This window comes from Ursus americanus, chromosome 22 (genome assembly GCF_024610735.1).
Source record: "Ursus americanus isolate L20-20 chromosome 22, mUrsAme1.1.p, whole genome shotgun sequence".
Lineage (NCBI taxonomy): Eukaryota > Metazoa > Chordata > Mammalia > Carnivora > Ursidae > Ursus > Ursus americanus.
This window is the reverse complement of record NC_142148.1, coordinates 50,066,147-50,093,517: the sequence shown is the minus strand read 5'-3', so window position 1 is coordinate 50,093,517 and position 27,371 is coordinate 50,066,147. Positions and strand designations below refer to the sequence as shown.

The 27,371-nt window shown below is 46.5% G+C and overlaps 1 protein-coding gene across 4 annotated transcripts in view; it reads right to left on the bottom strand.

The window, feature by feature from the left end:
- Positions 1–6,378: 6,378 nt before the first annotated feature.
- LOC148108120 (ral-GDS-related protein-like) overlaps positions 6,379–27,371 on the bottom strand; it is a 50,787-nt gene continuing 29,794 nt past the window's right edge. For 2 of the 4 annotated variants that reach the window (XM_087853820.1, XM_087853821.1), the window contains exon 7: positions 6,379–27,082. The gene's annotated coding sequence lies outside the window, so the exon portion shown is untranslated. The remainder of the gene's footprint in view (positions 27,083–27,371) is intronic. The other 2 variants (XM_087853822.1, XM_087853823.1) reach the window with 1 other exon arrangement.

The window sequence follows — 27,371 nt, the reverse complement described above, 5'->3', positions numbered from 1 at the left end:
TCACCCCAAAGAACCAGCTGGGTGAGGAGAAGCCCGACCTCCTGGACTTCCCTCCCAGGCTGGTGGCAGAGCAGCTCACGTATATGGATGCGGTGAGCAGCTGGGCTCTCAGGGTGGGCCAGGGGCAGGCCTTCCTTCTGCTCTCACCTGCCCCACACCTGCCTTTCCCTGATGTGGACTCCTATGGTCTGGGACCAAATCTCAGCTCCACCACTTCCCAACCCTGTCAACCCATCAAGGTGCTTAGCCCCAAGCTTTCACTGTCCAGCTGCGGACTGTAGCGAGAGACCCTGATAAGCACTGATACGGAGGTACTAGGGAGAAGAAATGAGCCAGAATGGAGAGACCAATGGGCAGGCCCTGGTCCCGTGGGTGGAGGAGGGCAGCTCCCTGTGTTCAGTCAAGTCCATGGGTCACCCACTCATGTGCCTTGGAGGATGAGTACCCTCAGCATTGATTAGGCGTCTGATGTGTCCATGAGGACAGGGCAGACGGAAAAACGTGTGGTTGCAGCTCCCGTGTGAGAATGTGCATCTGAAAGGGGGGAAGGACCAGGGGGATGACCTGTTGGAGGGGAGGGGAAGAAGCCCCCTTGGGTTGGACCACCTTGCAGTGCCACCTGGAGCTGGGAGTTCCTGAGCATGATCAGGGTGCCAATGCCCTCCTTCCTTCCCTTGCTCTGTTTGCTCCTGGGTCATTGTGTACTGGGTTCCCTCAGGGAAAAACAGTGGAATGAAATCCACGGTCTCCAACCAGGCTCAGGCCAGATTCTCAGCTCCCTGAGGTCCAGCTCTGACCTGTGACCCCTACGTAGGACATGAGTCTTGCATGGGAAATGGCTGGGTGAACCAATGTCCGCCTGTTCTCTAGGAGCTGTTCAAGAAGCTGCTGCCCCATCAGTGCCTGGGCTCCGTCTGGTCCAAGCGCAACAAGCCTGGCAATGAGCACCTGGCACCCACAGTCCGGGCCACTGTCGCCCAGTTCAACTGTGTGGCCAAGTGTGTCATCACCACCTGCCTTGGCAACGCAAGCATGACAGCCCGGGACAGGGCCATGGTGGTGGAGCACTGGATCAAGGTGGCCAAGGTATGCAACGGGAAGCCCAGCCGAGGTGCTCTCCTGAGTCTCGGGCACTGCTCTTCCCTTGATCAGGTCTCAGGGTGGAAGGCCCTGGTCTTTGCCCTAGGGACTGTACAGTCCCTAGGCTCTTCCGTCCAGGGGCATGCTGACCTCGCCTTGCATGGCCCCATGCTGGGATGCTCCGTTTCTGCCTGGCTCCTTCCTTGGAGTGAGGTAAAATCTTCCTCCTCCTCTTGGCCTCACGTGTGCCCTTCGGCAGGTCCCTGGACAGCGGCTTCCTCCAGCAGGAGCACTTTCCCCTGAGGGGGACTGAAGCTTGAGAGCCAATCAGGTGCCGGCTCCCCACGTGACAGCCCATTCTCTTCCCTCCCCAGGCCTGTCAAACCCTGAGGAACTACTCGTCCTTACGTGCCATCCTCTCGGCTCTGCAGAGTGTCTCCATTCACCGCCTCGAGAACACGTGGGGGAAGGTTTCCAGGTGAGTAGGCCTCTCTCCATGGAGGGACCAGGATGGACGAGGGAGCTCCCAGAGGCTTGTCCTCTTCCCCCTCAGGCAGCTTGGACCTTCTGGGAGGCGGCAAACCCCGACCACAGGACCTGGGCTGGTGGGTGCGTCTCTCAGCCTCCCTGGTGAGGAGGTCACCATGCCTCCCGCTTTAGAAATCAGTTTTGCCAAATGTCCCACACGTGGCTGAGCTGCATTAAATCTCTTCACGTGTTTCCTTGACAGCCACTAAGTTCTCTGCCCATTTGAACCCCAAATTGACCCAAACAGCGTTTCTCAATGAATATGGGAAGGGAGGCCCAGGACGAGCCACATGAGAGCTCCCTCCCATGTCCTACAAAGACCTTAGTGCTCAGAGGATCCCAGAAGAAACCCTCAACCAGGCAGGTTGACACTCTGGGGTTCTCAAAGAAAAGGCGCTCGCACTCAACCCTGCCACATTATTCGTCCATTGATCCTGCCTCCCTTGCCTCTCTTCAGGAAGCCATTGAGGATCTTTCAAAAGCTGTGCAGCAAGGACACCGCACAGGGCAGGAACCTGCTCATCAAGGTAGCCTGGAAGGTGCAGGTCTGGAAAGAGAGGAGGGGTGGGAGGGAACAGGGTCCTGCGAGGATGAAGTCGGGAATGGTCTGAAGCATTCCTTGGGGAGGGGAAGCCTTTGTCATGAATGTGGCGACAGCCTAGGTGAGGATGCCGTTGGCGGCGAGGGGGCAAGCAGGTGGTGTCCAAGCAGACTCCCTAGCCTAGACACCCTCTCTCTCTGTGTCGACAGCTGGTCCAGGTGGGGGCCTCTACAAACCTGGAGAGCCCAGAGGACAGACCTGTGCTCAGTGATGGGGTTGGGCTGGGTTGAGGGCCACAACAATGATGAGAGTAATAGGACCCTGAGTCCTCAGGAGACCATGGGAGATAGGTGGAGTTGTCACGTTTCCCGATGAGAAAACAGGCTTGGGGAGGCCAGGCTGCAAGCTCAAGGTCACACATGGAGTGAATGTTGGAGTGAGTTGTTCTGGAATCACTCACGGCCTGCTTCTGGCTAATGGGGCCTCAGGATCAGTATGAGTTAGGTCAGATGTCTAGGTTCTGAAGTCCAAGATGGTGGGGGCAAGTGGCCTGAGGGTATGATGGTCTCAAGGAACTTGTCCTTGGCCCTGCAGGAGCGACCATCCAATAGATTTGCCACCCTGGTGATGGCCCTCCGGGGAGCCCAGAAGAGGATGCAGAAGAAGGTGAGTGTGCCTGAGGCCCAGGGCCTCCAAAGTCAGAGGAGGAGGAGGGCTCCTCCCTGAGGGCTGGAAGCCTCCCAAAAAGGAAAGATCAGGAAGGGGGGGGCCTTCCCACTCCAGCTGCGGCTTCTGGGGCCACAGCTTCTACAATTCTTATTTCAAAAGGACCAGGAGGAGGGTCCAGAGTGGTCCATAGAGAATGGGTTTTGCGGGTGGGGAGGGACCGACCTAGTGCTCCATTCCCTGGCATTTTTGAAAAGCAGGCCCTGAAGGTGATGAGGAGGAGTCTGATGTTCTGGGGGGGGAGGGGAAAGGACACCCGTGGGGGGGAGGCTGCTAAGGGTCCTAGGCTGCTCCACGTGAGCCCCTGGGGTGGGCTAGGAGGCTGGAGCATTTTCAGTGGAGGGTCCCTGTGGACACCAGCGAGCAGGGACTCATCCCAACCCTCCCCCTCATGACACAGGGTGTCGTGCCTTTCCTTGGCACTTTCCTCACCGAGCTGGTGATGTTAGATACCGCCATGGAGGACTATCTGGAGGTGGGTGAGCCTGAGGATTGTGGGGGAGGGACCAGAATCCGGAGGTTTGGGAGCAGAACGCCCCTGTACTGAGCCCTGAGCTCTCAGGACTCGGCAAACCTCTCCTCATGACAGCCTCACGGCTACCCTGTGAGCCTGGGGGCTGTTGCCCATCTCAGGGATGAGCGAGGTGAGGCTGCAGTTAGGCCACGGCTCCCGGTGCCGAAGACTGGTGAAGCAGCAGAGCTTCCTGAAGGCAAAGCTGCGTGAGGTCTGTCTGAGTGGACCTCAGCCTCCCCCGGTGAGTTTGCCCGTGGGGGGAGAATGAAGTCAGGACCCTCCACGTCAGCAAGCACCTCAGTAGCCGCAGCAGCCCCTTCCTGCCTGAGGCTTCGGCCTCCCCTACTGTCTTCCGAGAGGGTGGTGCTGCAGGGTCCCGACCTGTAGCCAGTCCATCTGCCCCATGTCCTCCTTTCTCTGGACCACAGAGCCTGGCCTAGATCCCAGTCCCACTATCTGTGTATGCACGGCCCCTCACGGGTCCTGGCCATGGTGCAGCATGAGAAGGGATGGGAATCAAGTGCTCCTAAGAACCAGGGGCCTCATTCTGATGGACTTTGTCTGCTTTCCAGGGGAATGAGATCAACCACCAGAAAAGAAATAAGGTGAGCATATGTGGCGCTTCCCGCAGGGAAGGGTAGGGAGTGGGCCTCAGAGATGTCCCTGGGAAGAACATTGCTTGGCTCCATCCCCTCCACCTCACATTTCCTGGGATCCCTTGAGAAGAAAGCAGTGCAAGTCCCATCCCGTTAGGAGATGGGGACAGAGCATGGCATCCAGGAGGACTTCCCGGAGGAGGGGCTACTGATACTCATCTCTGAGAACAGGTGGAGACCGGATGAATCTGCAGGGAGGAGGATGGCCATGTGTGCCAGGACCTGGGATGGGTGCCCGGTCCCGGTGCTCAACCCTCACCAGACCCTGCAGCTCCCCGCCCCCCCCCCCCCCCCAGGCTCCCTATACATCCTGTGCTTCTCTCTCTGCTCAGGAATACCAAGTCATTACGGACATCATGCTGCTCCAGGTGGCTGCCGAGAATTACACCCTAGAGCCCGAGGATCCTTTTTGGGCCTGGTTCCAGGCTATGGAGCCGCTCAGCGAGGCTGAGAGGTGAGGCCCATCAGGAGCTGGGTCGGTGAGGTTCGGGGTGGACTCTTTCTGCTGGCCACTCCTGGGATCCTCCTTCCCTGGGCAGCCTCAGGCCTTGTTGCCGGGGCGCCAGACTCCAGCTGTGGGCAAACACTGGCAGGGACTCTTGAATGGAAGCTCCTGGGCAACTCACAGGTGTCCCTCTGTCCTTAGCTACACCCTGTCCTGCCAGCTGGAGCCCCGGTCCTAGCTGGTCAGCAGCACTCAAGAAGGAGAAGAACTGGCCGCAGTCAACCTCAGGACTGAGCAAGTGTCCAGTGGCCCTGCAGGGATTCCTCAGCAGCTGCATCCTTGTGCCCATTGTCTCCACACCCCTTCCCCCCATCTATTTCCTTATGTAGGGGGCACCATTTAGTTGTTTTAAATAGTACCGTGATAGATTTGCATGTTAGGAGATTAAAGCCCTTGTTTTGTTTTAGAGCCCATGTGTGTGGTTTGGGTCTTTTACTTCCTGCAGTAATGGAAAACTTGCACAGACTCTCATATTCGTTCCTGACCTAGGAAATCCCCCAGAGTCATCAGCTACTGTACGTGGGAGGAAGGAGAAGTGCCAGCCCTTCTCCCTAGCCACTGGAGGGCACCCCAAAATCCCCCTTACTCAGAGCACGGGTCCATTTCAGTCAATGAATTTGGGCAAACAGCAGAGACAGCCCCTCAGAACTCCTGAGATTTAGAGGTTGCAGGGACTTTCCCAGGAATAGCAACAACCACTGAAAGTGGGAGTCCTTAAGACTTGTATGCCCCAGAACTCCTTCCTGCCCCAGGACTGGGGTTGCCTTTCTCCGCTCTAAGGCCAGGAAGACTGTGTCCTGCTTCTTCCGTTGAGATGCTTTTTTGGTTTTGTGTTTGGTTTTGTATTGCCCCCGTATTTGGAACTTGTCGTATTGTAGTTCAATCTCTGGAACTGCATCAGCACCTAGTGGGGAAAAACACGGAAGGAGATCAAATCCTGCGTGTGAAGGGGACAAAGCCAGAGGAAGATAATTTGCAGATGGACTCAGGGCAGGCAGGACTTTCCAGCCTCAGTCTCCCCGTTGGCCGTTTACCAAGTTTGGAATCTTTCTGGGATTCTTGTCAGTGATCTCTGGATTCCCTTTCCTGCTTGTTTTGTGTGTTGGGAAAAGATGGGAGGGGTACCTTAAAGGGCACACCTGAGCCTGGTTCCATGAACATCTATGTTGACCTAGGAGCCAGGATTTCCAGCCTTCGTGCATCTCCTTATGCAGTTCTTCTGAAGCAGCAGTTCCCTCCAGGCCCCAGGCTCTGTGTCTGATCCATGGTAGCCACTGTTCCCTGGCTGGCATCTGGTGGATCAGGGATGGGTTCTCTCTTGCCAGGATAATGGGTCATATCGTTTTTTTTTTTTTTAAGTTTTTTAAAACTTATTGGACAGAGAGCGATAGTAAGAGATTGAACAGAAGCAGGGGAGTGTGAGAGGGAGAAGCAGGTTTCTGTTGGAGCAGGGAGTCTGATGCAGTCCTGCATTCCAGGACCCTGTGATCATGACCTGAGTCGAAGGCAGAAACTTAAAGGCAGAGCCACGATGGTGCCCCATGGCCCATATCCTTGACCAGAGAAACCCACCCTCTCCTTGGTGGTCAAGGGGACTTTTAGGTCCATGTTGTTCTGAAGTCCATGTCTCAAACATTCTCTAGTTTACACACTTAGTCTCAGTTTCCACTCTTACACCAATTTGTCCAAAATTGGGTACTCAGCTTGAGCCCCCAGACCTACTGAGTCCCCTGCACATTGAAAGTGAGGAGATGAGAAGCATCTAGCATGCACGTGGTTGCCAAAACAAAGCAGAGGTAGGAATACTTCTATCAGACAAAACAGAATGAAAAAAAAAAAAAGAGTAGTAAGACACAAAGAAGGACACTGTGTCATAATCATGGAGACAATGCAACAAGAAGATAGAACAATTTTAAATATTTAGACACCCATCATAGGAGGACTCAAATACTTTTATAAAATAGTTAATAAGCGGTGCCTGGGTGCCACAGCGGTTAAGCGTCTGCCTTCGGCTCAGGGCGTGATCCCGCCGTTATGGGATCGAGCCCCACATCAGGCTCTTCCGCTATGAGCCTGCTTCTTCCTTCCCACTCCCCCTGCTTGTGTTCCCTCTCTCACTGGCTGTCTCTATCTCTGTCGAATAAATAAAATCTAAAAAAAAAAAATAGTTAATAAAAAACAGCAGGCAACTAATTGACTGTAATGCAATACAGTAGGGGTTCTAACACCCCACTTCTATTAATGTGGACTTGATCCAAAATGAAAATCAACAAGGAAACAGTGGCTTTGGGTGATGCACTGCTTTTAACAGACGCATGCAGAGCATCCCGTCCTAAAACAGCAGAACACTCATTCCGTTTGCGTGCACATGAAACGTCCTCCAGAACAGATCACTATTAGGCCACAGAACAAGTCTCCACTAATTAAAAAGATGGAAATCATAGCATGCATCTTTTCTGACCACAATGCTATGGACTAGAAATCAACCACAAGAAAACACCAGGGAAGACCATGAATACATGGAGGTCAAAGAACATTCTCCCAAACGATTAGTGATTCAAGCAGGAATTCTAAGATGAAGTAAAAATTAAATGGAAGTAAAGAACAACGATAAGACATGGGTCCCAAAACTTTGGGATACAACAAAAGTGAATCTTAGAGGACGGGTTACAGCAATACAGAAGCAAGAACAATCTCCCATCCCATCACCTGACACAAAGGGATCTAGCATAAGAACAGCAGAGAGCTCTAGAGCAGGGGATCAGCCTTGGCGCGTTGGAGCTCTTGCTGTTGGGCCCATGCATAGCTTCCGTCCTTGCTCAATTTCCCGGCAAGGATGGTGTTCTTTCCCTTCTTCCAGAAAAATTCCCATCAGGGCCACTGGAGAATCAACCCTTTATGGAATTCTAGAATGCTAGAAACTGCCAAAAAGGCCCAGGAAACAACCATGCCTTCCCCATTTGGTATACCAAGGTGCTGATTAGCTTTCTCTTTGGGGAACATTCAACAGTGGTTTTTTGAGACATCATCTTAGGCCCGGATCCCCTGAGGATCTCATGAAAATACAGATTCTGATTCAGTAACACTGGGAGGGACCTGAGACTCTGCATTTCCAACATACTCCCAGCAGATGCCGAGGCTGCTTGTCCACGGACCACACTGAGAACAAGGAGCCAGCGGGCCATTCGACAAAAGTTATCTGTTTCACCAGTGAAAACAGAATTTTCAGCAACAGTTTGGCTACAATGAGGAGGCCTTTTTATTGTCAGGAAGATAAACAGCCAGGGCAGGTCTTTGTCCACATCGGCAGGCCTCTCCTGCTCTTCTCTTCCGGGGTATATGGAGGCAGGATGGAAGGAGGTCAATAGTTTATGAGCTTCTTTAGTTCAGTGGGTTTCCTTCCTGTGCCCTCCCGTATCTCTGCGATGTGTGCAGAGCACATAGTCCTTTCAAGAGGGGTGGCCGAGGCTGAAAGGGGGTAAGGTGGGAGCCTGAGCTCCTGAGTCAGCCCTGACACGTGGGCAGAGGCAGGCGCTAGGGTCCACTCTGTGTGTGGTGCACGGGCTCACTTGGAAATCTGCTAAGTGGGGCAGATGAGCCTGAGAGGTGTGGCATAAGACACTGCTATAAACTACACTGATTTCCCAAAGGATTTTGCAAGTGCTCACAAAAGTTTGAACCTGAGCCCTGTGAGTCCTTTAGGAACAGGGAGATTATGGTCAGGCTTTGCCACAGCCTAAGGGTGAGAACAACAGGGCCTTTGTGGAGTGAGGCATTCATATTGAAGATAAAATATTAGCTGGGTGGTCCGGGATAATGAAGGCATTTATTACCCCGGCCAAGCACAGGTATGTCAGCCTGATCCTCAGACTGCCTGTGCAGAGTCTGGGTTCATGAGGTCTCCAGAGGGGTGAGGCTGGCCACGTAAAGAGTTGGGATAAAGGCACCAATGACCAAAGCGGCTCAGGAGGACGAAAGAGTTGTGACCTGGGGATACAATGGAAGGATGGAATACCATTGCCCTGAAACTGAGACCGGTTTCCAAGAGTGTCCTTATAAACTCTGAACGACAGAGAAAATGGTCTCAATCCAGCCTCACAGGGAAAACACGTACCAGAAAAACAATGGACATCTATGAAGGGTTTAGGAAGCCAGGTGTCCCAGTGACCTGAGCACAGGCCCACAGTTGGCATGTGGGAGGACAAACCACTGGGTTGGCCATGACCTGAAAGTGACCTTGGAGCAGCCCATTGCCTTTCATTTTCCTCGTCTGCTGGGGACAGAGGTTGACTCTAGGTTCCGGAGTTGGCAGGCCTACAGCAGAAGGCAGATCAAAGTACATACTTACTCCATTCCATTCTGTTTACAAAAGATAATTTGGGGGCCCCTGGGTGGCTCAGTCAGTTAAGCGTCTGCCTTCAGCTCAGATCATGATCCCAGGTGCCTGGAGTCAAGTTGCACGTCAGGCTCCCTGCTCAGCAGAGTCTGCTTTTCCCTCTCCCTCTGGCCCTGCTCGTGCTCACGCTCTCTCTCTTAAATCAATAAATAATGAAAAAATATTTTTACAGAAAGACAATTTGGAAGCCTTGGTGGAATACCTCTCTAAGAATGCCAGTTAAGGAGTAGAATTTTCCAGAATAGGAGTACCAAATGGGCCAGGTACCACACCCCCTTATCAGCTCTAGGGGAAAATTTTTTTAAATTTTTTTATTATGTTATGTTATTCCCCATACAGTACATCATTAGTTTCTGATGTAGTGTTCCATGATTCATTGTTTGCCTATAACACCCAGTGCTCCATGCAATACGTGCCCTCCTTAATACCCAGCCCCGGCCTAGCCCAATCCCCCACTCCCTCCCCTCTGAAACCCTCAGTTTGTTTCCCAGAGTCCATAGGGGAAGACGTTTTTAAACAAACACAATTTGATGAGTTTTGACACATGTATATACCCATGATAATGAACATAGTCATCATTCTCAAAAAATTCCCTGATGCCCTTACAATCCTTCCCTTCCCCAACCGTCCCGTCACCAGGTAATCACTGGTCTACTTTCTGTCTGTCTGTTTATTTTTATGCAAGGGTGCTGTTTATTTTTTTATTTAAATCCAATTAATTAACATATAATGTATTATTTGTTTCAGAGGTAGAGGCCAGTGATTCATCAGTCTCATATAATACACAGTGCTCATTACATCACGTGCCCTCCTTAATGCCCAGCACCCGGTTACCCCATCCCCCACCACCTCCCCTCCAGCAACCCTCAGTTTGTTTCCTATGATTAAGAGCCTCTTATGGCCTGTCTCCCTCTCTCTCATCTTGTTGTATTTTTCCTCTCTTCCCCATGATCCTCTATTTTGTTTCTTTAATTCCACGTATGCATGAGATCATATGATAATTGTCTTTCTCTGATTAATTTATTTTGCTTAGCGTAATCCCTCCAGTTCCATCTACATCATTGCAAATGGCAAGATTTCATTGTTTTGATGGCTGAGTAGTATTCCATTATACATACCACGTATATATATTCCATTCCATATATACCACATCTTTATCCATTCATCTGTCAATGGACATCTGGGCTCTTTCCATAGTTTGGCTGGTGTGGACATTGCTGCTATAAACATTGGGATGCAGGTGCCCCTTCGGGTCACTATATTTGTATCTTTGGGATAAATACCTAGTAGTGCAATTGCTGGGTCATAGGGAAGTTCTGTTTTTAACTTTTTGAGGAACCTCCAAATTCTTCTCCAGAATTAGATACCAGTTTCCATTCCCGCCAACAGGGCAAGAGGGTTCCCCTTTCTCCTCATCCTTGCCAACATCTGTCATTTCCTGACTTGTTAATGAGGTGGTATCTCATTATGATTTTGATTTGTATTTCCCAAGTGATATTTAACATTTTTCATGTGTCTGTTGTCCATTTGTATGTTTTCTTTGGAGAATGTCTATTCGTGTCTTCTGCCCATTTCTTGCTTGGATTATTTATTCTTTGGGTGTTGAATTTGAGAAGTTCTTTATAGATTTTGGATATTAGCCCTTTATCTGATTAAGACATTTGCAAATATCTTCTCCCATTCCGTGGGCTGCCTCTTAGTTTTTTTGACTGTTTCCTTGGCTGTGCAGAAGCTTTTTATCTTGATGAAGTCCCACAAGTTCATTTTTTCTTTTGTTTCCCTTGTCTTTGGAGATGTGTCATGAAAAAGGTTGCTGTCCTAGAGGTTGCTGCCTATGCTCTCCTCTAGGATTCTGATGGATTCCTGTCTCACACTTAGGTCTTTCATCCATTTGGAGTTTATCTTTGTGTATGGTGTGAGAGAGTGGTCAAGTTTCATTCTTTTGCATGTAGCTGTCCAATTTTCCCAACACCATTTGTTGAAGAGAGCGTCTTTTTTCCATTGGGTATTCAGTCCTGCTTTGTGGAAGATAAATTGACCATAGAGTCGAGGGTCCACTTCTGGATTCTCTGTTCTGTTCCATTGATCTATGTGTCTGTTTTTGTGCCGGTACCATACTGTCTTGATGATTACAGCTTTGTAATATAGCTTGAAGTCTGGAATCATGATGCCTCCAGCTTTGGATTTCTTTTGCAATATTACTTTTGCTATTTGGGGTCTTTTCTGGTTCCATACAAGTTTTAGGATTGTTTGCTCTGGGTCTATGGAAAATGCTGATGGTATTTTGATAGGGATTGTGTTGAATGTGTAGATTGCTTTGGGTAACATAGACATTTTAACAATATTTGTTCTTCCAATCCATGAGCATGGAATGTTTTTCCATTTCTTTGTGTCTTCCTCGATTTCTTTCATAAGGTTCTATAATTTTCAGAGTACAGACCATTTACCTCTTTGGTTCTGTTTATTCCTAGGTAATTTAATGGGTTTTTTGGGCAACTGTAAATGGGATCGATGCCTTCTCTTTCATCTGCCTCATTCTTAGTGTATCAAAATGCAACTGACTTCTGTGCACTGATTTCATATCCTGCCACTTTGCTGAATTCCTGTATGAGTCCTAGCAATTTTTGGGTGGAGTCTTTGGGACTTTCTCCATAGAGTACCTTGTTTGACTTCTTCTTTGCCAGTTTGGATGTCTTTTCTTTCTGTTGTCTGATTGCTGAGGCGAGGACTTCCAGTACTATGTGGAACAACAGCAGTGAGAGTGGACAGCCTTGTCATGTTCCTGACCTTACGGGAAAAGCTCTCAGATTTTCACCATTGAGGATGATATTTGCCATGGGTTTTTCATATGTGGCTTTTATGATGCTGAGGCATGTTCCCTCTATCCCTACACAGCAGAGAGTTTTTATCAAGAAAAGATTTTGTATTTTCTTAAATGCTTTTTCTGCATCAATTGAGAGGATCGTATGGTTCTTGACCTTTCTTTTATTAATGTGGTGTATCACATTGATTGATTTGCAGATGTTGAACCATCCTTGCAGCCCAGGAACAAATCCTAAATGGTCACGGTGAATTATCCTTTTAATGTACTGTTGGATCCTATTAGCTAGTATCTTGGTGAGAATTTTTGCATCGATGTTCATCAGGAATATTGGTCTGTAATTCTCCTTTTTGGTGGGGTCTTTGGTTTGGGGATCAATGTAGTGCTGGCCTCATAGAAAGAGTTTGGAAGTTTTCCTTCCATTTCTATTTTTTGAAACAGCTTCAGGAGAATAAGTTATTAATGCTTCTTTATATGTTTGGTTTCCGCTGGTAGGCCATCTGGTCCTGGACTCTTGTTTGTTGGGAGATTCTTAATTACTGCTTCAATTTCTTTGCTGATTATGGGTCTGTTCAGGTTTTCTATTTCTTCCTGTTTCAGTTTTGGTAGTTTATATGTTTCTGGGAATGCATCCATTTCTTCCAGATTGCCAAGTTTGTTGGCACATAATTGCTCATAATATGTTCTTATAATTGTTTGTATTTCTTCAGTGTTGGTTGTGATCTCTCCTCTTTCGTTTGTGATTTTGAGTCCTTTCTCTTTTCTTTTGGATAAGTCTGGCTAGGGTTTATCAATCTTATTCTTTCAAAGCATGAGCTCCTAGTTTTGTTGATCTGTTCTACTGTTCTTTTGATTTCTATATCATTGATTTCTGTTCTAATCTTTGTTATTTCTCTTCTCCTGCTGGCTTTAGGCTTTATTTGCTGGGTTTTTTCCCCATCTCCTTTAGGAGTAAGGTTAGGATGTGTATTTGAGAATTTTCTTGTTTCTTGAGAAAGATTGGTATTGCTATATACTTCCCTCTTAGGACTACCTTTGCTGCATTCCAAAGGTTCTGAACTGTCGTGTTTTCATTTTCATTTGCTTCCATTTTTTTTTTTAATTCTTTAATTTTCTGCTTGGCGCCTTCATTCTTCAGTAAGATGTTCTTTAAGCTGGGGCGCCTGGGTGGCACAGCGGTTAAGCATCTGCCTTCGGCTCAGGGCGTGATCCCGGCGTTATGGGATCGAGCCCCACATCAGGCTCCTCCGCTATGAGCCTGCTTCTTCCTCTCCCACTCCCCCTGGTTGTGTTCCCTCTCTCGCTGGCTGTCTCTGTCTCTGTCAAATAAATAAATAAAATCTTAAAAAAAAAAAAGATGTTCTTTAAGCTCCATGTATTTGTGGTCTTCCAAATTTTTTCTTATGGTTGACTTTAAGTTTTACAGCATTGTGGGGACACCTGGGTGGCACAGCTGTTAAGCGTCTGCCTTCGGCTCAGGACGTGATCCCGGCGTTATGGGATCGAGCCCCACATCAGGCTCCTCCACTATGAGCCTGCTTCTTCCTCTCCCACTCCCCCTGCTTGTGTTCCCTCTCTCGCTGGCTGTCTCTGTCTCTGTCGAATAAATAAATAAAATCTTAAAAAAAAAAAAAAGTTTTACATTATTGTGGTCTGAAAATATGTAGGGAACCATCCCAGTCTTTTGGTACCTGTTGAGACCTGATTTGTGACCCAGTATGTGATCTATTCTGGAGAATGTTCCATGTGCACTTGAGAAGAATGTGCATTCTGCTCCTTTAGGATGAAGTGCTCTGAATATATCTCTAAAGTCCATCTGGTCCAGTGTGTCATCCAAAGCCCTTGTTTTTTGATGCAAAGAGTGAGATCTTGTTGATTGTTGATCTTCTGCTTAGATCATCTGTCCATTGCTCTTTGCAAACTGAAGGGTAAGAAATCAGAGAAAGACAAACCTTATGAGACTCTTGACTCTGGGAAACAACCTGAGGGTTGCGGAAGGGGAGTTGGATGGGCGGATGGGGTAACTGGGTGATGGGCATTAAGGAGGGCACGTGATGTAATGAGCACTGGGTATTATATGCAACTGATGAATCACTAAACTTCACCTCTGAAACATATACGATACATTAATTTTTTAAAAAAAAAAGCAGGTAGATAGAGCAATGGAACAGAAGAGAGAGCCCCCAAATAAATTCACACATACATGGATAAATGATCTTTGATGAGGGTGCCAAGAGTACACAATGAGGAAAGGATAGTCTCTTTAACAATCAACAGAATGAAAAGGCAGTCTATAGAATGGGAGAATCCAATTGCAAACCTTGTATCAGAAAAGAGACTAGGGGCCCTGGGTGGCTCAGCTGATTAAGCATCCAACTCTTGATTTCAGCTTAGGGCATGATCTCAGGGTTATGAGTTCAAGCCCTGCTTTGGGCTCCATACTCATTTTGGATTCTGCTTGAGATTCTCTACCTTGTCCTCTGCCCCACCTACTACTTGCTCACTCTCTCTCTAAAAAATAAAATCTTTAAAAAATAAAAAAGAGGCTAATATCCAAAATATATAAGAAACTGCTACTAATCATTAAAATAAAAGTGTTTAATCCAGGGGCGCCTGAATAACTCAGTTGGTTAAGCATCTGCTTTCTGCTCAGGTGATGATCCCGGAGTCTTGGAATCAAGTCCCACATCAGGCTCCCTGCTCAGCAGAGTCTGCTTCTCCCTCTGACCCTCCCTCCTCTTGTGCTTTCTCTCGCTCTCTCAAAATAAATGAATCTTTTAAGAAAGTGTTTCACCCAACATAAAAATGGGCTAAATATTTCAATAGACATTTTTCCAATGAAGAAATACAAATGGCTGACAGACATATGAAAAGCAGCTCAGCATCATTAATCATCAGAGAAATCCAAATCAAAGGACAATATCATGTCACCTGTTAGGATGGTTTATATATATGTTGGTAAGAAAATGGAAATTTGAACATTCATATACTGTTAGTGAGAATGTAAAATGGTACAGCCATTATGGAAAACAGTACTGAGTTTCCTCAGATAATTGCAAATAGAACCACCATATGATCCAGTAATCACATATCTAGGGATACATCCAAAGGAAATGAAATCAGTAGATGACCCTAGTATTTGTTATGATAGTCCCCAACTCCTGTGTCGTGTTGAATTCAGAGGAAATAATTTTATCTTCCATCACTATTGTTAACTATAAACTGTAAGTGTCCTTCATCAAGTTGACAAAGTCTTTAATTCTTATTTTGCTGAGAGTTTTTAAAATCTTGAATGTATGTTGAATTGTCCTAAGTGCTTTTTCTGTATCTGCTGAAATGATCAAGATTCTTCTTCTTCAGTCCATTGACTTGGGAATTACTGTATCAGTGTCCCATTGCTGTAACCAATTACCACAAATGTATTGCCTTCAAACCTCATAAATATAGTGTCTTACACTTCTGCAGGTTAGAGTCTCATATGGGCCTCACTGGACTAAAATAAATACGTCTGTAGGGTGTTCCTTTTTGGAGGCGCTGGGAGAGAATCTGGTTCCTGGCTTTTTCTAGCTTCTAGAGGTTGTCTACACTCCCTGCTTAGTTGCCCCTTCCACCTCTAATGCCAGCAATAGCTGACTGACTGCCCCACATCCTAGTGGACTCTTCTGCTGCACTTCCACTTTTAATGACCTTGTGACCACTTGGATAATCCAGGATCATCTCCTGATTTTAATGTGAGCTGATTGGCAACCTAATTCCATCTGCAACTTTAATTCCCCTTCCCCATGTAAGGCAACATGCGGGCAGATTCCAAGGATTAGAACATGGACATTTGTGGGGGGCATCATTCTGCTAGAGATGGTACCCAGGGCTGAGTGTCAAGGAGCAGGGACATATATGAATGCAGGAGCCCATCTCCCCATGGTGCCTAGGGAGAGAATAAGAGGGACTTAGGGTTGCCCCTTTCTGGAATCTCAGGGAGCAGAGCTCTTGAGCATCTATACACGACCTGTGCCCCTCTCATTGTGCTCCTCACTTTCTGCACAGATGAGAGCTGAACTTTTCTGGGTGGAAGATTTGTGGGGGGCCCCTCATTCAGCTCTGGTCCACTCCCTCATTCACCCAACTCACTGTTCTACTTGTCCCTCCCCCATGCCAGGGTCTGTGGTCCAGGTGGGGTTGACTCAGCCACCCTCAGTGTCCAAGGGCCAAGGAGAGATGGCCACCAACACGTGCACTAGGGGAGCAGCTCAGCTTCAGCAACACCTGGGCTTTGTTGCCAAACTCCTGACCCCCAGATTTGCAATTGCCTCTCAGAAGAGCTTCCTGGGCTCCAGGTCAGGCAGCCAGGCTTCTTGATCTCTGGGCTTCAGCCTGGAAAAGAGGCTGATTATTACTGCTTAGTGTGGGACAGCAGCTTGATGCCTACATTGTCCTCAAGGCCCACAGGGAAGTGAGATAAAAACCTGTTGGCTGTCTGTACCTTCTCACTGTCCAGAGTTATTGCTGTCATTTTGTGGCCAAGTGGCTGCTGCTGAGTTCTGGAGTAGTGTAATGGGGGCCGTCCTTTCTCCTCTGGTTCTCTGATACTGTGTGGTTGATGCACCCCCATTTCTAAGATCCTGGGTATGGTTTGCTGACCCAGCTGTCCACAATTTCTGGAGCTTTTGGTCAGATCACTCAGTCCTGCACTGGAAGTATTGGTGTGGATTATTATGTTAGTGACTGGAACCAGCTTTGCTCTGGGAAAAAAATGCAGAGTCCCTCTTCTTCCCTTGAAAGTTCTGCTTCCCTCCAATTTCCTGATACCATATGTGTACACCCAAACAACAGACCCAATCAACCCTTGGGTCCAGTATCAGGCAGAGGTTAACTGACGTGTGCCAAAGAGGGCTGGGTGGTCCCTCCCATTCCTCAGAGTGGAGCACCCACAAGATGTGCTTAGCGCTCTCTCCCTCTCCTTGAGGCCTTCCCTATTTTGTCCCCCAATCAGGAATGATGGAGAGAGAGCAACACAGGATGAGGTGAAGGGGATCCCCCTGACTGCCACAGTGGAAAGTGGGTTGGTCTTGGCTGATCTGTCATGGTCTTTGGTCCTTCTGCTGTTCTTTTTTTTTTTTTTTTTTAAGATTTTATTTATTTATTTGACAGAGAGATAGGCAGTGAGAGAGGGAACACAAGCAGGGGGAGTGGGAGAGGAAGAAGCAGGCTCCCAGCAGAGGAGCCCAATGTGGGACTCGATCCCGGAACGCCGGGATCACGCCCTGAGCCGAAGGCAGACGCTTAACGACTGCGCTACCCAGGGGCCCCTTCTGCTGTTCTGAATCTGGAACAAGTTCTCTCTGAGGTTGGGTTCCCTCTGGATCCCCCTCTACAGTGATCTACAATGGAGGAAGAAGCTGTGGAGGTCACTTCACTGAGTACAAGGCTGTGGAAGAGGCTGCAGTCTTAAGAGGAGGCTCCTGGGCAGTGAAGAGACCCCACTCTGGGAGGAGGGGATAGTGGACAGGTGGATGGGCATGCAACTCTCTCTCCAAGGTCCCCTTCTGTATGTACATCTGGCCCTAACACAGCAGGAGGAGTTGTGGGCCTGCCTTGCCACAAACCCCTGGGGTACATCAGCTGTGGGAGGCCATCAAGGGGAGGGGAAGGATCTGCATGACTTCCCTGTCCTCCCTTTGAGTGGGGCCAGTAGGTAAAATCGACTTTGGGCCCCGCAGGAAGCAGAACTCGAAGGGTCTTTCCATCACAGCCTCGTCCTCTTTCCTCCCCACTCCTCTCACTCTCTGCTCAGGTGATTTGTTGACACTGGATCAGGGGAGGCCCTGCCACTTCCTTCTTATAGACATCATATGACCTCAGACTCACCATCCCTGTGTCTCTTTCCATTTCAGGGCCCTGGGCACAGTCTACACCGTCTCGGGAATCTCAGTGTCGGGGTCTCCTGGACAGAGAGGTGCTGTGTCTCGCACTGGCCTCGCAGTGCGTCATTGGACTTTGGCACAGGATGAATGCTGTCCTCAAAACTGTGACCCTCTGAAGCCCCCGCACTTAGCTCCCTCTGGTATTCTGGTGATGCATGCTGCTTCAGTTAGTTGTGAAAAGTCCTATTCAACGGAAAACTGAGTATATTTAGAATGATGTGTTCATTGAATAGATCGATGTAAGAAGTGACCTCTAAGGATTCATGTGTGAGTTCTTTTCTCTAGGAAATTGTCTTGATGACTCATCCCATGTCTTCCGTGACTGTAGGATTAACCATGCTTTTTTGCCTCAATTTGGACAAGTCACTTAACTCCTTTGCAGGTAGGCTGCATGCAGAGGTGACCAAACTTATTTTACAAGTTTGGACTAAATGAACAAATGCATTGACTGCTTAGGACATGTGGAAGACCCCTGAGGGTGGGTCTTTGGAAAAACCCTGAGAGACCGTGGTCAACCTGGCCGGGAGGGCAGTGACACCACAGTGCTCCTATGTATCCTACATCCTCTAGACTCCAGGAGAGACATCCAGCTGTAGCCACCCATGTTTTAAGAAAAAGTGGCAGGGAAAAAGACAAAATGTCAGACACAAAAGAAAGAACTGAGAAAATAATGCCCATAACATAGGTTGACTGGGGTTGACTGTGACAATGGAGAGAGACAGCTGTGACAAGACAAGGATCTCAGAGCTGCAGAGAGGCGCATGCCTCTCTGAGTGATCATGCTTTGCTCAGAGGACATGACCCAGTAATGTGAGACTAGGCTGTCAGTAGGCCACCAACCAACATTTAGTGAAGGGTAGCATGACAGATACATCCCAAGATCTTACATGAATACAACTTCTCTCTCTCCTCACAAATGCCCCCTTGAGGAATGACTGTTAGTCCTGTTTTCGACATGAGGAGACATCTCCTAGAAATGTTTTTTGATCCTGCTGTGTGTCATGTGGTGTGAATGGCAGAGCGAGGCATGGTGCAGACCATGCAGATTCAGATCCTGCACCCTCCCCACTGCAACGTGTTGTCCTCACTGCACTGTCTCTGGAGAATCTCTGTCCCGTTCACCAGGTGCAAGGAGGTAAGTGCAGGATTACTGGTAAGAACTTCACATTCTCTCCCTCCATGGATCCTAATTATTCTTGGGAAGATATACATAAAATAACCACACAATAAAAAGGTCAACTAATAGGAGATCCCTGAAAAAGATGACCTGGGCACAGCTCTAGTCAGAGAGATTTTGGGAGGTTCTCTGGAAGAGGGGCTGACTGAACCCCTATCTGAGGAATGCATTCAGGTAACTTGGGGTGCAGCCTGGGTAGTGGCTGGAGTGGGCAGTGGAGGAGGAGGTGATGCCTGCAGAAAGAACATCATATGGATGGAATCAGGAGGCGATGAGGAAAGTTTGAGGACGAGGCGATGGGAGGTCAATGTGACTGGAGCTGTTTCGCAGTCAACAGACAACTCGTAACCAACCAAGCAAACCGCATGCTGCCTAGACACAGCTCAGTGCGGTCAACTCAAAGCCACAGTAATGCTGTCGTGAGGCTCAGACTTCCACTGTGACATGAGGCCCAGCGAGAAGCCGAGTCCTTCCCAACCCGTCTGCTGCACACACGTCAGTGTGATGTACGTGTCTGGAGTGGTCTCCAGGCAAACAGGATGATGAAAATCAGCTACTTCCTCTTGACTGCTCTAGCGAGGCCTTGGGCAATTTGGAGCAATTTTACATGTATTTTTTTTATTTTTTTTTAAAGATTTTATTTATTTGACAGAGAGAGAGACAGCGAGAGAGGGAACACAAGCAGGAGGAGTGGGAGAGGAAGAAGCAGGCCTCCCGCCAAGCAGGGAGCCCGATGCGGGGCTCGATCCCAGGCCCCTGGGATAATGACCTGAGCCGAAGGCAGACGCTTAACGACTGAGCCCCCCCGGTGCCTGTACATATATTTTAAAGATACAGTGTGGATTTAGAATGATAGGCAGCTTTACACCATATCTTGGAATCTCTGTATATCTTCATGTTTTCTTTCTATATAGTTCAAGCCTTATCAAGATAAGTAAAATATACATGGCCAAAGATAATTGATTTTATTCCCAAATAACTTTCTCTATGACTGTGAAGATGAATTAAGTAAATTTACAAGTTCAAGAAATCATACATATATTAAATATCCAAACTCTACCATTACGAAATTGTGCATATGATAAGCTTTAGTTTTTTTTTAAGTTGGAGGAAGAATATAACAACAAAGCCCTGTTTAATGACCTAAATTCAACCTGAGGATCTGGTTGGTCACTATTATCCAGAGGTGCCACGTCATATTATTCAGTATACGATTTTAAGAAAATTCTTTTATTTTTTTTAAATTTAATTCCTTTTAAAGTGACACTCTATTTTGAAGCTGAGTTTCATGTCTGTGACCTAACAGTGTGCACACAACTGCATGAGGAGTCTCTCTGAGACACAGTTTACGTTGAACTGTGATTCCTGCAAACACCTGAGGATAATCAGTCATGGACTGTGGCTTGAGTATGAGTATGATGTGGTGAGTGACTTTAGTGCAAATGGCAGCTTAAAGACCTCCAAAAATTCTCTCCTCAAAAAAAAATCAATGAGGAAACTGGCAAAAATTGCCACCAACATCTTAAGAACTCTGGAAATAAACTCAAACTTGCAGCAGTAGAGGGAATGTTGATACTGGTGGAAGAGGGAGGAAAAAAAACAGGTGAGTCTCAGTCAGAACCATGAGTTTTGTGCTGTTTTAACATGGCCTAGTCCCATCCCCTGCCCTGTGGCTGCAGAGTAGTTCAGAAAACTAAAGCCCATGTTCACAGTGAAAGACAGCAATGCGGCAGCCACTGGAGAGAACAGAATGGGTCCGGAGCTCCCTCAAAACCTCATTTCTAGAGAATTACCACTAATGGGTCTGAGGGATGTCTGCAAGACCCTACTTGTTCGACTGTTTGTGTTTAATCTCACTTGGAGCTTGCCCAGAACAAAAAGCCTTTTCCCAGCATAATTGTCAAAAAAGAAATTATAGGCAGTTGCTTAACTTGTGGTTGGTTGGTTAAAGTGATAGATATTAGTTGGAGCAAACAATAGAGTAATAGAAAGCTTACAAGGACCACCAAAAAATGAGATTTCCATGAGGGGATTTGAAAAGTTCTGACTTATTCTTACGAATCTAGAACACTGTAAGCATACCCAGGAGAGACCCTAGAAGGCCCTTAGCTCTCCCCCTGCCTGACCTGGATGTTCTGCACAAGCAACAATGAAGGTTTTCAGCTACCAGCTGAATTTTGAAGATACGATTCAACATGCTCACGAAGCCCTTCGACAAAGACTGAATGACTTAGTTCTAGGCTGTTCGTGAGATCTCTCTCCGGCCAATAGCTGACCGCCATAGAGCTGAGCAGGGACTACAGTGGTCACACGTGACAAAGAATACAGACTTTGGAGAATTAGTTCATTAAAGTCACTAATGAGAAAGCAATGACAAAAAATAGCAAAGCCAACAAATCCTAGGGAAGAGTGAGAATCCGATTTCTAGAGTTGTCATATGATATTATTTTAAATAACCAATTTACAGTCCCCCTCCCCAGTAACAAGATACCTGCAGGGAAACCAGAAGTCTGACTGTGCAGAAAAAAGTTGGCATACCAGGGCCAAGTGTGCTTTTCTATGACAGGCCTGCTTGTCAGACTGACCCTGTCTGAAGTCTGGGAACTTGGAATCAAGAGGGTCCCCACCATTCTCTGGTAAGTGTGGCTTGCTGTGCCTAGACTGTTGGTGCAAACCCTGTGGTTTATGCAGAACATATCTTTGCTGATAGAACTCTGAAATTCAGGTATGTGCGAGGCAGAGGGTGCCTAAATGACCAGTTCCCACTAAAAACCTCTGAGTACAAAGTCTCTAATGAGCTTTCCTGGAAGATGTTTCACACTTTATTGCTGGAGGAATGAAGTGTACCTTTGTGATGCCACTGGAGCAGTTCTCTTGAAAGCTTGTGGCTGGTTTTCTCTGAACCTCCCATGCACCTTTCCCTTTGCTTATTTTGCTTAGTGTGCTTTCACTGTAATAAATCATAACTATCAGGATGGCTATATACTGAGTTCAGTTAGTCTTTCTAGAGAGACGGATGTTGGAGGTGCTCTTGGGCTGTCCCCCACACATAAGCTGATATACAAGGAGAAAAAAGCAATGAATACACACTGTCCCTAAGCAAAGTCCAGACACTGGACTTACGAGACAGATACTTTGTATCAGCTCTTTTAAGTATATGTAAAGAATTAAGGGAAATGATATTTAAAGAACTAAAACATAGTATGAGACTTATATCTCTCCAAGTAGAGAATAACAATAAAAAAGATGTGAATTATAAAAGAGAAACAGATATTCTGGAGTTGAAAAGTATAGTAACAACTGAAAATGTCACTAAAGGGGCTTGTATTCACTTCCTAGGACCGCTGTAAGAAATTACTACACTCTACATGGGCTAAAACAATAGAAATTTACTCTTTCACACGTCTGAAGGCTGGAAATCTGAAGTCAAGCTATAACTTAGGCTCTGCTTCCTATTGAAAGAGCTAGAGAACTATCTTTCCTTGCCCCTTGCTATCTTTTGGTAGTTTCTGGAAATTCATGGCTTTCCTTGGATTGCATCTGCATCACTCTAAACCCTGCCTCTGTCATCACATGGTGGCTTTCTCCCCTCTGTGTCTGTGTGTCCAAACCTCCCTGCTCTTATAAGGACAGCAGCCATTCAATCAGGGCACACTCTAATCCAGTGTAACCTTATCTTGATTATATCTGCAAAGACCTTATTTCCAAATAAGGATACTTTCACAGGTACTGTGGGGTACAACTTTAATGTATAATTTGGGGAGACACAAAGCCACAACAAAGCTGAACAACAGATTTGAGCAGGAAAAAGACAAAAATTTGAAGATAGATTAATAGAGATCCAGTCTGATGAACAGTGAGTTAAAAAATATGGATGGGAGAAAAAAATAGCAGAGCCTCGCGGACCTGTATAATACAATAAGCATGCCAACATATGCACAAAGAAAAGTCCCCAGAAAAAGAAAAGACAGGGAATGAAATATAAAATAAGTAAAAGATAAAATAAATAAAAGAGAGGGACAGTGAAGATATGTGAAGTAACAATAGCCAAAATCTCACCAAATTTCATGAGAAACATTAATAAAAATATTCAAGAAGTTCAAAAAAGTCCAAGCAGGATAAACCCACCTCATAATAAAATTGTTCAAGGCCAAAGACAAAGAGAAAGTCATGAAAGCAACTAATCATTTACAAAGGCTCCTCAATTTTATGGCTAATTTTCATCAGACACCAGAGGCCAGAAGGCAGTGGGATGACATGAAAAGTGCCAAAAGACAGAAACTGTCAACCAAGAGCTCTGTATCTAGCAGATGTCTTTCAGTAATAAAGGAGACATTGAGACATTCCCAGATAACATTTGAGAGAACCCACTGCTTTCACAAGGCCTACAAAGAAATACTAAGGGCCCTTCAAGCTGAAATGAAAAGACAACAGAGTAACTTAAATCTACATGAAGAAATAAAGAGTTGCATAGGTTAATATACAAGAAAGTGTAAATATATAAGTATGTATATGTTGGCTAATGAATTTAAATAAAAAATATAAAAGTATGTAAGATGTGTATAATTGTAAACAATGTATTATTTTCTCCTGATTTAAAAGGCACCACCTGAAGTCAATATTATAAACATGCTGACGAGCACACAGTGTATAAAGATATAATTTGTATGACCATGGCAATAAGGGGAGGGTGTGCATTGAATCTACATGAAGGTAGTTTCTATATGCCATGGAAATTAATCTGGTATTAATCCAATTAGAATGTTATAATTTAAGGTGTTAATTATAATCTGAGGGAAGCTACTAAGAACATAACCCAGAATATATAGCAAAAGAAGCACCATGGAAATGTATTCGGTACGCTAGAACATAACATAAAAAACCGGTAACGGAGGACTATTAGAAAAGAGATGACATATACAGCCAAAAAACCAAACCAAAACAAAAAACAGATACCAATGCTAGCTGATTAGTAATTAAATATTCATGGATTATATACTCCAATTCAGAGGCAGATATTGGCAGAATGGATTAAAAAAAACCCTATAATCTCCATTTGCTGCCTATGAGGGAGTCACGCTTTAAGTCTAAGACAGAGAGGTTGAAAATAAAAGGAAAATAAATGCTAAGCAAGTAGTAACCAAAAGAGAACGAGACTGGCTTTGATAATATAAGACAAACTTTTATGACATTTTTCTTCTAGAAAAAAAAAGGACATTTTATAATGACAAAAGGGCCCATCCTTCGAGATTATGAACGTTTTACAAGAGAACTCCAAAATATATAAAACAAACTGACAAAAATGAAGAGAAACAGACCCCTCAACAATTGGAGACTTCAATATTCAACTTCCAATAATGAAAAGTCATTTCTTGTGATGCTCACAGGGTGGGAGGAGTAGGGGCTGAGATCCATATTTCATGGTGCAGGTACTGAAATTTAGAGATTAAGTGACTTTCTCAGAGTTGCAGCTCAACTGCAACTGAATGATGGTTCTGAGTCAGGGGATACAGACGGTTCCCTGGACATAGAGATCCCTGATCACCTGAATACGAGATCAGGTCCTGGACACCTGAATTGAGCCCTTTCCTCACTCCCTTGCTCATATCCTCTTGCCCCAAGGTTTCTGCAGGCAGACACCTGGTATGTCAAGGAGGTGCCTGCACCAAGAGGATGGCTCAAATCCTGACCCAACTCCTCGCTCTGTGTTTCAATCCCTGACTCAAAATACATTGTCTTTCCTCCAAATGAAGAACAACCCCTGATGGAGTGGGGGGATCTGAGCATGTCTCCATCTCCCCTCACTTGCCCCCAGCACTTGATTCTATCTGCTGCCTTTCAGTGAGACTCCCTGGTGGTCAGGTGATCACCCTGAATGACCAGTAGTCTGCTTGCCTCCCAACTGGCTCAGAACCCAGGACATTCTAAACCAACTGCCCACGTGACAGTTGCCCAAAGAACTAGCTTCGTCTTCAACTGACCAAACTTGGATGATGAGCAGTTCATTAACTAGGAGAGGGGTCTGCCAGGCTGGACTTTTGTGGCTTAGTGGATGAAATCTACACAGCTCCAGTGTCTCCCTGACTATCTGACCCACCCTCAGAGCAGCCACTATGGAAGGCATGGCTGAGAGCAGGAAGTAGCCACACTGGCCCTTGAGTATGCACCTTCCCTGCTCACTCCTTCCTTTCCAACATCCAGTGTCTTTTGTACAAACCACAGTCCTTCTTCTTGAATCTAATTACTGATTTTACTCCCATGCCACCTTCAATGGAGTAGTTAGTGGGGGTGATATTTGTGGCCCTACCATGTTGTTTGGTCAGATGCCCATTTCAATGTGGCTGAACCACTGTGGGCACAGCCAGCAGAACAGTGGACAGCCAGCAGATCTTCTTAAACACAAATAGTTATATTGTGAATCCCGTGTTTGAATCCCTTAGGATCTTTTTCTTTTTATAACCTGAGCCACAATCCTAGAAAACATACTGAAAATAGAACTGTTGATATGCAGCTGAGAGAAGACCCTGGGAGCACATTCATTCATTCCTATGCTGCACTTCTGTTCTATGAGCAAAGAGGGGTATTATGATCTGTGATGGGGCTGTGATTTTATGAGGATGAGACAATGTAGAAAGGCAGCACAGCACAGGGACGGAGAGAGAGAGAGAGCATGAGAGCTGGTGTCTGGTGGCTGGTATCAACTCATGCTAGAAGACACATGTACCTGGGAAAGTTACTTAACCCCTTTGTCCCTGGTTCCCTGTTCTGCGCCATGAGGCCTATTTACTAGTATTCCCTTACGAAGCTTAATATAAGACAGTCCAGACATCACCTGGAGAAAATGACCGGTGCTGCGTAAGTGCTGTGTAAGTGTTCCAGCATTAACTGTCTGCAAGAATAAGCAAGGAATACAGGAGTGGCTGCCTCCGGAGAGGAAACTCGAACAGATACAGGGCAGGGGAGGGTGCAAGGTGACATTTCAGCCCTCACATGGGCATGATGCTTTACAGCTCATGGAGAGTATCTGTCATCATTTCCTGTCATCCCCCATCATCCTCATGGGTTATGCAGGGTAGGTGCTGTGACCCCTGTTTTGTGATTCATGGCTCTAAATTGTAGAGATTTTAAATGACGCCTGGAGTCACAAGGCTGATGACAGATCTGAGATAGGAAAGTAGTTGTTTCCTTGGGGACAGAGATCCCTGAACAACCCCTACCGCCTCCCCTGAGTCCTCCAGATCATGTGCTGGACTTCTGAACCAAGGGCTACCCTCCCTCCATTCCCCAAATTTTCCTGCCCCAAAGTTGCTGTCAGGACATAGAAGGTGCTGGAGCCAAGAGAAGGGCACATGCCTCCATCCAAACGTTTCAATCTCTGACCCAAAAGCTATGATATTTTCCTGAAAGGAAGTCCCTTAACAGGTCAGGGGGAAAACCCCTCCTCCTCCCACATCATCACACATCAGCTGCCTCAAGGCAGACCGACGGTGTGACCAGTGCTCTGCTTGACTCCTATGTGGCCCAGAGCCTAGGATTTTCCAAGCCAACTTGCACATATAACTCCTCTCTAATGAATCAGCTTGGCCTTCAAGAACCAACCCTGGATGAACCACTAGCTAATGAGGAAAGTGACCTGATGGACTGGTGCTTTGCTGGTTTAATAGATGAAGCTGACATGTCCTCCACTGTCTTCTGACCACTGATCTGAGCAATAGCCTGAGCAGGCAGAGCCTACACTCTGAGTGTGCACTTCCCGCTCCCCAAACTCTGAAGTCTCTGTAGACTCCTCACCCTTCTCTAGACCTTGCAGTTGCAGGGAGAGAGTTTCTTCCCTCTGCCACCAAATGTTCATTCCACCAACCCAATGGCATTGTCCCTTCTCACCACTGTCCCAGGCAGCACCCAAACACCCAGTAATCCTGTTCACATCAACCAATGGAAATCACTCTATGAAATCCCAGTTTCATTCCTTTATAAAAACTCTGTGGATTTATAGAGCGCTGATGTTTGGTTTTGGATCTTGACATCTACGTTCAGAAGAGTTAACCTGTGATTTCCCTTTACTGTGATGTCTATTGCTAGGTGGCATCCAAATTCTCCTGATCTGATGAAAGCAGTGTAGGTGTGTTCCCTCTGCATATGTTCTCTGGAAGAGGATGTCGGAGAGTGGCATCACTTCTAAAACACTTTGTAGAAATCAGAGGAAACGATCTGTGCCTGAGTTTGTTTTGTAGAAAAAAATAGTTTTACGTTTGTTTTTTAATTGATGTTTACTTTACATATTGTAAAGTCCCCGAATCTTAAATGTCTAGCTTTATGGTTTCCTGTAATATAAATGCATCTGTTGCCAACACCAATTTGACACACAGAGCATCTCCAGGACCCTGGCAGCCTCCTATAGAAGGACTTAAGAATAATATCTAACTTATTAGGTTACATGAATAAAATCATCTACTCCATGTATAGTCTAGGCACAACGATTACACATAATTAGCTCAGAAAGAGT